This window comes from Camelina sativa, chromosome 5 (genome assembly GCF_030686135.1).
Source record: "Camelina sativa cultivar CO46 ecotype springtype chromosome 5, ASM3068613v1".
Classification (NCBI taxonomy): domain Eukaryota; kingdom Viridiplantae; phylum Streptophyta; class Magnoliopsida; order Brassicales; family Brassicaceae; genus Camelina; species Camelina sativa.
This window is the reverse complement of record NC_141884.1, coordinates 25,238,435-25,250,847: the sequence shown is the minus strand read 5'-3', so window position 1 is coordinate 25,250,847 and position 12,413 is coordinate 25,238,435. Positions and strand designations below refer to the sequence as shown.

Here is a 12,413-nt window from a genome sequence, read left to right as displayed (position 1 = left end):
AGACATGCATAATTACACCTAAAATATCAAAAACGCACTTCAATTTTTCAATCTAGACAATACCCTGCGTTTTTAGCAAATCCGCACCCATAATTAATAATCTCATTTAATAATAGTAGAACATCTGTATAAAATTAAACATACAACACAAAAATATTATCATACACAAATTCTTTTATATCACTTAAAAAAAGTTGATTTTTTTTTTTTCTTTTTCCTTTTTTCATTCAAGTATCCATTTTAATTTGAAAGTATTTTTTTTATAGTTGACTTATTATTATGATTAGTTTAAAAGGTTATGAGTTTAATGTGTATTTATGTAATTAAGTTATGTTTTAGCAAATAACTTTTTTTTGACAAGTTTTAGCAAATAACTAATAAATACAATTTAATTATTTGAAACAAACAATCAATAGCTTATTAGATTAGATTTATAATTATCATTATAATTATTATTATTATGGTTATCAGATATAATTATATTATCATATATACAAAATTATGTGCAAATATATTTCATGAACTGCAATTACATTTTTTTACCATTCAAATATTTTATTGTAAACCGCAAATAGTTTTTTTCACCAATCAAATTTTATTATGTACCGCTTATTTTATATAAACCGCACTTGTCCCGCAAACCGCTTGTACCGCAGTTGATCCGTACCGCACTCTAAAACCGCTTTCCCCGCACAACCAAATACGCTGTCACCATTCAGACCCTTTATATGTTGTTGTTCGTGAATAACGTACGGAGTTATTAAACAAAAAGAAATTCAAATTTGAGGGACTAAAGTATAAATAAAAAAGTTCACCTCTAAAATCATATATACAAAAGTAAAGTTTCACTTTCTCTTTATTGGTCCATTTAGCAAGGCAATTAAAAAAATTATTTATTTTAAATCACAAATAAGATATATTTAATCATTACACTTAACTTACACTTTGATATAAAACTGAAATTGTATAAATTATGCATTAACTATAGTTCTTCACTCAATTGTATTAAAACACATAATAAATTAGAATTATAACCCCTAAGTACTAACTATATTCCTCCACTTAATTGTATTAAAACACATGATAAATTAGAATTATAACTCCTATTTTTCTAAAATAAATATAATTTTACATCACTTCTTTTTTTTTCTGCAATTTTACATCACTTCTATTCTTATAAATACTCACTCTTTCATTCACTCATTCTCTCATCCTCTTCAACTATATCTCAATTTTTTTTTGTTTTGTTTTGTATTTTTGGTTGTTGTTGTTGTTGTATGTGTTAAAAAATCAATTCAAATATCATTGTAAAAGCTTACTTCTAAATTATATTTTTGGAGTTTATAAGATATATATATATATATATTACATTGTTTTGATGTTTTACAAGGGTTATCTCTATTTTTTATTTTAGATTATCAGCTTATAAATAATCATTTTTATACTCTTTTACTATATTCAGTTATTCACTCCACAAGGTCAAGAGGTTGAAAAGATCCATGTCTAATTCGCTATTCTCTTATAGCACTCAAATTCAAATGGAGTAAAATATAGAAAAGAATATAATTAAAACACATAATAAATTAGAATTATAACTCCTATTTTTTAAATATAATTTTACATCACTTCTATTTCTATTCTCTTATTCTCTCATTCTTTCATTCTCACTATATTACATTATTTTTTATGCTCTAAAAGATTTATCTCCACTGTCTATTTTAGATTATCATCTTATAAGTAATTGTTTTTTAATCTTTAGATTGAAGTTCATATGATGTTATAAGAAAACTAATGTAATTTAGTTTATTCCTTACAAAATAATATGAATTTGAAATTTTATGTATGAGTTTATATCAATAAAAACCAAATGATGTGTAAGTTTAAAATTTCATTGGGCCACTTGGTATTCCTTTTATATAAAAAAACAAACTAAAAATTTATTTCTCATTAACTCGCATTTAATGTCATGTGTAATTCTACATTTAACTCAAATGTAACTCGTACCCAATAATTATTATAAATTTCATTCCCCCACTAATTTCTTTATCTTTCAAGATAAAATTTCTTTGGTTAAATTTTCATATTTTTTTTTGTTTTTGTTAGCTATATCTATAGTTATAGACTTATATATATATATATATCAATATATACACACATATATATATATATATGTATCTTCTATTTATATTTTTAAAAATTTTTGAAATAAGGAATATTTATACATAATATTTTTATACATAGTTACTAAATTTTTTTGGTAACTCTGTTTGATACAATTTTACTATAATACAATCTTAAGAACAAATCTAATATTTGATTATGTTATTGTTAACAGAAAAAGAACAACATATTTTTTTATAAATATTCAGAACTATAATAAAAACCATTATGCATGCAACCACGCGTTGCGTGGACTAATACCTAGTAGAGTTAAAAAATAGAGTTACTCTAAATATAGAGCAATCTCAATTTTTTCTCTATTTTAGAGTAAGATATAGAGTGGGGTTGGAGAAGATTTTGCTCTATAATAGAGTTTTTGCTCTAAAATAGAGTGGGGTTGGAGATGCCCTAAGGCATGAGATATTTTTCCCCATACCGTTTTGTCATTTGCACTAAAATATTGATCAAAATGTTACACATTGCAGAGACGAAAAAAGAGATTATTGGCCTGAAGATAGTAAGGAAAGCTCCATCCATCACCCACCTGTTATTTGTTGATGACAGTATGTTCTACTGTAAAGAAAAAAGTGAGAAACTTGATCTGATCATCAGAATAATAGAAGAGTACAGACAGAGGGTTAATTACCACAAGTTTAGTATCACATTTGGCAAACTCATCCCTGAGGATAGAAGATAGGAAATTAAGCAAAAGTTGGGGATAGATCAATAGGGGGCATGGACTTTACTTGGGGCTGCCAGAATCTTTTGGAGGATCCAAAGTATCGTCTATGGGATATCTTAGAGAAAGATTCCACCAAAAGGTATCTAGATGGCAAAATAATTTCCTCTCGCCAGGAGGTAAAGAAGTACTACTCAAAGCGGTTGCAATGACTCTTCCTACTCACACAATGGCATGCTTCAATCTCCCAAAAACAGTATGTCAACAACTATCATCACTCATGGCCATGGAGAAATAACAAAGAGTCTAAGGGCATGCATTTAGAATGCATGAGATCAGCTAAGTAAGCCAAAGCCACAAAGTGGTCTAGGATTCAAAGACATTGAAGCCTACAACATCACCTTACTGGAAAAACAATTATGGCGAATGATCACTCTGAAAGATTCCCTGATGGCCAAAGTCTACAAAAGCAGGTACTTCAGAAAATCTGACCCACTCAATGCTTCTCTATGCTCTAGACCCTCCTTTGCTTGGAGAAGCATCTGTGAAGCTCAAGAACTGATGAAACAAGGGGTCAGGGCAGTCATCGGAAGTGGAAAACATGTTGACATTTGGAACACTCTGTGGCTGCAACAGAAACCCGCAAAAACTATAAACTTGGTGAAAATGGTGCATCCGAACCAGTATTCACGAATATCTTCTCTCCAACATGTAAGTGATCTGTTAGATGACAACGGCAATGAATGGAGAGAGGAGCTGATTTCTAAGTGTTTCCCAGAAGAAATATGTCAGAGCATCATGGAACTCCGCTCAGGAGGCAAGGCAACGACAGAAAGATTCACCTAGGACTACTCGAAACATGGCTTCTACTCAGTCAAATTTGGCTATTGGGTGTACACTGAGATTCTTGCTAAGAGGAGGCAGTTGCAGGAGATCACTCAACCAAACATCAATCCTCAGTTTCACCAGACATGTCAATTAGATGCATCTCCAAAGGTAAACCATTTCATATGGCCCTGCGTTAGCAATTGTTATCAGTGGCAGGGAATTTATCCCTTAGGCACCTTGCAAAGGATGACTCATGCATCAGATGTTCGAGGAGCGTATAAACGGTGAATCACATGCTCTTTAAATGTTCTTTTGCTAGATTGATTAAGCAAAGGTAGTTTTCACGCATAGAAAAGGAATTTGGGTGGCGGATAGAATAGCCAAGGAAGCTCTTTCGATTACGAATTACATTCCTAAGTTATACTCTATTTTACCAAGTTGGATCCAATCTCATGTGGAATCAGACAAGGTGTAATCTTTTTTGGTTAATATAAAGTAGTTGTTGAGTCAAAAAAAAATCGTAAATATAATATATTTTACACCAAAATAACCAAATAAAGTTTGACGCAGTTTGATGAGAAGGGGATGAAGCCATCTGAGAAGGATTTGGATTACATGAAGAACAAGGTTCAACTTCTCGTGAAGGTGCTTGCTAAATTGAAGGCATGACAAAAACCTTAAACTATAAACCCGATTTGTAGTGATCCAATCCGGAGGTATTAAAAACAAGGTAATTCAAGGTTGGTCTTGTAGGCGGAAGAGATATTAAGAATGAAAGGTTAGGTAAAAATTTACAGACATAAATTGGTTTCTTACTCAAATTATGATATCCTTTTCTAAAATATATTTGATCATACTTATCATGGCTTTAGTTTCGACCCATTTATTAGGAAACAGAAGTGATGATCTGAATATATAACACTTGGAATATGTATACCTGATTCAGAACCATAAAACAATTCTTGACCTACAAATTTTTAAGGGATCCTAGAAGTTGGAGTTATGTGGGCATGGGAATAGAACTTACAATAGTCATTAACACCGTTATCGTCGATCAAACAAATTATTTTTGGCACATTAGTTAAAGATAAATTAAATATTTAAATTTTGAATGAAAATTGAAAAGTAAAGCATATTTTGTTATTATTTTAAGTGTCTTATTTTCTTTGACATTTTTTCCGCAATTTTTTTTTTTTTTACGAACAAAGATATTTCATTAATTCAATACTTAGGGTTCGATACAAACATAACTAAGAGCAGACTTTGCAAGGGCATCAGCCTGACGATTACAATTCCTGGGAATATAGGAGAAATTACAGAAATCAAACTGAGAGGCGAGAGAGAGGGCATCGTATACGATCCCATGGATCTCCTTTGGGGAGGATCTCCGATTTAGAGCTTGGACTAGCATCTGCGAGTCTGAAGCGAATTGAACTTGAGTGAAACCCGATTCGATGGCAACTCCCAAGGCTTTGAGAGTTGCTAAAGCTTCGGCCATCAAGGGTGAACGGATGAGTCGAGAGTTTGAGGATCTTTGGAGAAGAGTGCTTTCGGAACTGTTATTGAAGATCCATCCACAACCTGTATTACCATCATCCTTCCATGCTGCGTCCGTAGAACAGAGGATTTGAGATGATGGAATCTGAGTCAGGCGAAGGCTGAGAGGGAAAGCTCGGGGTTGGTTAGGGATTTCCGGGGTGTGTACCTGTTGGGCTTCCTGCCACTCCTTTGCTCGGATTATTGCTAGATTTAGGGTGTCCTCCGCTTGGGATTGGATTTTATTGAAGATTAATCGATTCCGGGTTGTCCAGAGGGTCCAGAGAATCTAGGGAGCCAGAGGTCCGATCGCAAGTCCCGTGGGGGGAAGGCAGGTGAGTCTTGAAGATTTTATTAGTCCCGAATTGAAGTTTTCCATCTCCTCTGCCTTGAAAGCTTCCCTAAACGGTGCTTTTTCCAGACAGCAGTTGCATAGGGGCAATGGAAGAAAAGGTGGATTTCGGTTTCGGGGCTGCCATAGTGGGGACAAGTGAGGTTGGTGTTTATGTGTATGGCTAGAAGATTGCTTCCCACTGGGAGTGCATGTTGTGAGGCTTTCCACAAGAGCAGTTTTGTTTTAGGTGAGCATTTGATGTTCCATATTTCTTTTTTCCAGGGAAAGCAGTTCTCTGTGTTTGCATATGGTGCTGGTGAAGCTGAGTCTTGATCTCCAGCTTTCTGTCTTAATTCAGGGATTCATGGTAGCCAGACTTTGTCGTGTAGATGCCATCTACGGTGGGGAGCCAAGCCCATAAGTCTGGTCCTCCTTTATCACTTGGTTTAATCTTCAGGATTTCCTCTTCGTACATTGGTAATGTTTTACGGATCAAATTAACGTCCCAATCTTTTGTGTGAGCCTGAAGTAAATCAGATACTCGTAACATGTGGTTTTCTTCTTTCGGGGGGCCAACTGGGGCTGTTGGTTGATCTAGAGAGAGCCAAGGGGTTCGCCAAACAGGTATGTCCTCTCCTGTTCCAACAATTTTTCCCAAGTTGGGTTTCAAGAGATCACGACCAATGCATATACTTCTCCATCCGTGCGATGCATGGTTTGGAACAGGGCTATCAAGGAAAGGAGATCTTTTACAGTATTTACCAAGGAGAACCTTTGCTAGGAGGCATGACGGTTGAGTGAGGATGCGCCAGCTGATTTTTGCTAAGAGAGCATCGTTGAAGGTTTGAATATCTCTAAATCCTAATCCTCCGTCTTTCAATGATTTTGTCATTTTATCCCATGCAAGCCAACACATCTTTTTCTTTGTAGGTTTCTCATCCCACCATAAGCGGGTTAAAGCAGACTGGATGCGACTGCATAAGGAATTGCGAAGCTTGAAGCATGACATCGTATATGAGGGCATCGCAGCAAGCACATATTTGAGCATTGTGAGTTTCCCTGCTGAAGAAAGGAACCTAGTGGACCAACTAAGCCCTTTTTGCTTGATTCTATCCACGATCATGCTAAAGAGGTCCCTCTTTTTCCTGCCAAACAGTTCTGGTAGGCCTAGGTACTTTCCTTGTCCTCCAACTTTACTAATACCAAGTTCTTGTTTCACCCTTTCTTTCACTTCATTCTTGGTTTTGCTTGAGAAAGTTATAGAGGACTTATCATGGTTTATTTGTTGTCCCGAGGCTACTTCATACTTTTGGAGGATTTGTTTCAGCTGACTGACACTTGTTTTGTTTTATTTACAAAAAACATAGTGTCATCTGCGAATAGGAGATGATTCACACGGGGGCTACCTTTTGCCACCCGTATACCCGGTAGGCGTCCATGAAGTTGAGCCTTGTTGCATAATCCTGATAAAACCTCACTGCACAAAATGAAGATATATGGGGAAAGCGGATCACCTTGCCTGATGCCGCGTTCAGGTCTCACCAATCCTTTGGCTTGGCCATTCAGGAGATAGGAGTAAGAGAAAGTTGTAATACATTGCATGAGCCAAGCTGTCCATTGGTGGTGAAAGCCCATTCTGGTAAGTACCTCCTCTATAAATCCCCATTCAAGCCTATCATACGCTTTACTCATGTCAGTCTTGACTGCCATGAATACTCGTTCTTGTGATGTAGATGATTTCAGGTAATGGAGAGCCTCGTGGGTGATGAGAACGTTATCTGTGATGGCTCGTCCTGGTACAAAGGCGGATTGGTTCTTGGAAATACAGCATTGAAGGATTGGTTGGAGTCTCTTTGAGATGATTTTTGCGATTATCTTGTAATACACTGAGCACAGAGCTATTGGGCGGTAGTCTGCAACTCTCTTTGGACTAGTGATCTTTGGTATCAGGCGGACATGAGTGTAGTTTATGTGATCCGGGAGCAAACCTGAAATGAAGAAGTTTTGTATTTCTGCGATCACCCTGTTACAGATTGTGTCCCAGTTGGTTTGGAAAAAGCTCGCAGAGAATCCATCCGGTCCAGGTGCCTTGTCAGGATGAATATCAAAACAGGCGTTTTTAATTTCAGTAGGGGACGGTATTTGAATTAAACTTTCATTCATCTCTTCTGTCACACATGGTGTGATCGCTTCTTGGACTACATTGTTTTGAATAGCTTCTGTCGAGGTAAAGAGTTTTTGGTAATAGGATGCAATGGTCTTTACTATTTCATGCTCTTCATAGACTGCTTCTCCTGAGTCGGTCTCAATGACTGATATATTATTAATGGCTTTTCTACTTTTTGTTGCAGCATGGAAAAAGCCCGTATTCTTATCTCCAAGGGCCAGCCAGAGTTGACGGCTCCGTTGCTTCCAAAACTCTTCTTCCTTACGGTAAGCCACTAATAGTATCTTGTTTATCTCATCAACTAAGCCTTGCTCACTTAAGTCATCCGTCATTGCTTCCTCAAGTTGACACTTTAGATCAGTAATAGCTTGTTGACTGTTTGCTTGTTTTTCTTTTGACCATTTGACAATTGCTATCCGGCACTGGCGGAGTCGTTTTTCTACTTCTGCATCCGGGCAGAGGTTCCAGGCATCTAAGATGAGCTTTTTAACTTCGGGTTCATGTCTTAGCCTTCTGTCGTATTTGAATAAACCTTTTCTCTTCCTCTTTATAGGATCAAAAGACGTCACCAGAAGGCGGTGTCAGAGCCTTCAAAACGAAGGTATTCACTTCTCCCTGAAGAATACGCCATAGTCCATTCGCTATTCGCCATTGCTCTATCCAGCCTGCATCGCACGAGGTGCTCGTGTCTCTTCCCTCTCCAAGATAGGAAGTTCCCTGAATGTTGTAGATCATATAGATCACATGTTGACATTAGGGATCTAAGGTCAGAGAAAGACCCTTCTGGTCTAGGTGGTCCGCCTGATTTTTCATTACTGTTGATTATATCATTGAAATCCCCAGTTAAGAACCAGGGCTCAGATCGGTTCTCTGTTTGCGCTTTCAGTTTTTCCCAGACTTCTAGCCTCTTGGATCTATCCGGTTCGCCATAAACAAAGGTAGAGAAAAACGTTCTTCCTTTTACTTTGAGTCTGGTATCTATTAGATATTGACATGAGTGTAAGATGTCCATTTCTACACTGTGCTTCCAGAACAGGGCCAGTCCGCCTGCTCCTGGGGAAATGGGGGGAACCAGGTGATGAAAAGGGTAGTCAAGCCATTGTAGTTTCTGTAGTACCACATCATTCTGATTCTTGGTCTCCATTAAAAAGATAATATCCGGACATACTTGTTTTTTTATGTCCTTCAACCTCTGGACTGTTATGGGGTTCCCCAGCCCACAACAGTTCCAGCTCACCAACCTTAAGGAAGAGGTGGAGGCGGTTTCTGAAAATCCGCCTTCTTCTTCCTGCTCGCGGGAATGAGATTTATCCTTGGTTCATTTGCAGGAGCTTGTGGTTGAGAGTCCGGTAAGGTCTGTGATTTATTTGAGTCTTGGTTTCGATGTGCAGGTGGGTTTTACCCTCTCGAGCTTTGTGTGGTGGGTCCTAACAGGGCATGTGGATTTTTCCCTCGATTGTGTTTTGAGGCTCCTGATTTTGAGCCTCCTTTGATTCTGAAGTTTTCCTTGGGGAACCCCGGGTGAAGTTTCTCTTCTGAGTCTTAGCTCCCAGTAGAGATTGACTCCCTTTACCCCCTTGTTTCTGTGCATGTGGTCTTCCTCTTCCCCTTTTGCTTGTTTCACCAGGATCAGGGATATGTGGAGGAGAGTCTACTCTTGGTGCACTTGGAAGGGGGTGCTCTTGTTATGTATTAGTGGTTAGAGGAGTCTTGTAAGCTGCAGCAGCAAGGTTAGAGGCCAATATAGAGTTCGCAGTGTGTTCCATGAGGTTCTCTGTCTCACTTTGCATGACCCTCATACGTCTTGCAGCACTTTCTATTGGGTCAGGACATGATATATATTGAATCGTTACTTCTCTCAGGTCATTGAGTACCTGGTCTTTTGAAGGGAGGTCTTCGTTTGGTAAGTGTTGCAAAGTATTTGTTAGTTGTGTTCTGGGCTCCTGGTCAACTAGGGGGGGGGGGGGGGTGGGGGTGGTGTGCAAGGATCAGGACTCGATACGTTTCTTTCAAGAGGTGGTCGCCTTGTTCTTGAGGATACGGATGGTTCACCAAGTGGTTCAGCTGACGAGATTGACTTTTCTCTCCATTGCAGGTTCTGGGTGGGGGAGGGACGAGGGTTTCGATGAGAGTGAGAATGCATTTCCTCTCTTCTTGAGAAAGACCTTGAAGGTGTTCGAGAGCTTGGCCTTCTCAAGGGAGAATATCTCGTTCCACGGGGAAACTGGCGTTGACTAGTGTTGTAATTGTATCTTCGGGCCATATTATCATGCGACCGTTTTCTCGAGTAAGTTCCTTGGGCCCCTTGGTAGCTTTTCTCAGCATCTTGTGTTTTGCTTTGAGGTTTTGGGGGTAGGAAATTATCTTGGGGGGTGTAGTAGTTCCTGGGAGCAGAGCTGTGGGTGTTTTGGGATGGGTCTTGAGTTAGATTCCGGGGGGGTTCCTTCCTTGGTTCTTGTAGCCCCGGGCAATGATATTTTTTGTGTGTGAGTCTAAGGCAGTGAGAGCAAAAGTTTTTCAGGTTCTTATACTCTAACCAAATCAGGGCCTCGCTTCCATCTGGGAATGCGACAATAGTCTCTTTTGTTATTGGTTCCAGACCATCGATGAGAACCTGTAACTAGACGGAGGAAGTGGAGATATCCCAGTCTAAGATCTCTCCGAGAGCTTCACCAACGGAGAAAACCATTTCTCTTTTCCAATAATGTTTGGGTAAGCCTTGGATCTCAAGCCAAAAGGGTATCTTGGATGGGAAGGAGGGTGAGATTATCGGTTCCCAACGCTGAATGATGACCATCCATTGGTCAAAATGGTAAGGACGGTTAGCTAGGACTTGTTGTAGGTCCTCTTCAAGTTCAAATTTGAATTGGAAAACTCCTTGTCCAAATCTGCCCTTGTTGCCTTGCCTTTCAGGTTCCATCTGTTAAGGAGGAAAGGAAAGATAGCCCACATCCTTTGACCAGAGGGATTCGTGAGCCTTCCTAGGAGGGTAAGAGAGTTTTCCTCTATCATATATGAAGTGTCCAGCTCTGGGGCCTTGATTCTCTTCCGAGGGGGTGGTGAGTACTCATTTGCTATGCTTTTGCCTTTCATGTAATAGGGTATGCAGTTCGACATAGTTGTGGTCAAGGGAGGAGGAGGAGCCTCGATGGTAAGAACAACTCGGTTTTGAAGGTTTTCAGGTTAAATTCAAACTTAAACGGGAAAGGCACCAACAAGGATGGAGATTAAGCTAGACAAATACCGGTAAGGATGATATTAAATGCAGAGTGAAGATTACCGTTACTGTCAGATCTGTAGAGTATTGAATACTTAGTTTCCTTCTGGTTGATACGGTTTGGATCTAGGTCGGAGCGGTGAAGAAACGTCGCTTGGAGATGGGGGAGGGGTTGTAACTGGTGGATAAAGCCATTGTCCAAACGTCCTAAAGGTGGTTGTGGGTGGGTGAGATCTGGACAATAGGCTTAATCTCTTTCTCGGTTAACGTGCCTGGGAGAGTTTCTCTTTCTCGGTGTCACACGTTGATATAGCCAAGAAGGTTTTTTTTCCGCATATAATACTACAGATTTTAACCATCAATTTTTTTTTTTTGTAGAATTAAAAAAGTTCATATATATATTAAATCAGAACAAAATTATCAGTTATCCGGTACCAAATTAATAGGAAGAAAATAAAGAAAAAATAGTAAACATTTAAGTAGATAGAACTATCAACCCTAAAAAACCAAAAAAAAAACAAAAATCTTCAAAGAAAAACTAGGGCTTATAGGAGAAATAAGAAGAGCATGCTTAAACCATTCCACCCACAAGGATCTGATGCCGCATTGTAAGGAAGTGTTGCGATCGTTGCATCATCTACTGGAAGAACCTCAAGAGGATCCTCTGAAGGCTTAGGACTGTTTGATTCATTAATAGGATCCACGACTAGGACGTCAAGCTTCTGACCAGATTCGCAATGACCAGGCACACCACATATGAAGTAGTAATGACCGGTTCGGTTAAGGTCAACTAATTCATTCTGTGACTGGTATATGGTCAGAGGGGATTTAGGATTGCACAACTCGAAATCTTGGGAACTCACTTCCATCACATTGTGGAGAGTCTCGTTGTATTGAAAGAGGAGTATATCACCGACGTAGAATTTTTTTGAAGAAGACCATGTCTTGTAATAATCAAGACCCATCGTTGTTGTCCATCCGTTGGAGTCTCCAACCTCGTAAAGAGATGAAGTACGAACTAACCCAGTTAGTGACAATGCCACAATTAACAAAGCCATGATTGTGTTCTTCATCATGATTTTGATTATCTCCTTGATCGAGATGTACTAGAACGATTAGTCTTGTTGTATTGAAATTGTTTAAGACTTGTGCGTGTATATATAGAGACTTGGGAATTTGTTTAACTTTTGTTTCCTACTCGGAATATGATTTTTTTTTTCTATAAAAATTTCGTGATTTTATTATATACCCTATGTACTAAGAGCATTGATAAAGTATATCTACGTGAGAATAAGATAGCAACAAAAAACTAGGAATCAAGTAGAATATTCGTACATGATGTCAATGGGATTAAAAGATAGCAACACAAAACTTTTTGGTTAATCCGTTCAGTTTTGGATTTTTTTGGATTTTGGAATATAATTGTATTTTGGTTTGGTTCCCAATTTGTTTTCTTTGTTGGTATTTTTAGGTTCTACAAAATATACCCCAT

At 38.2% G+C, this 12,413-nt stretch overlaps 1 pseudogene; it reads right to left on the bottom strand.

Annotated features, from left to right (window-relative positions):
* Positions 1-11,466: 11,466 nt before the first annotated feature.
* Positions 11,467-11,979, bottom strand: LOC104789476 (mavicyanin pseudogene; annotated as a pseudogene).
* Between the last annotated feature and the right edge of the window lie 434 nt (positions 11,980-12,413).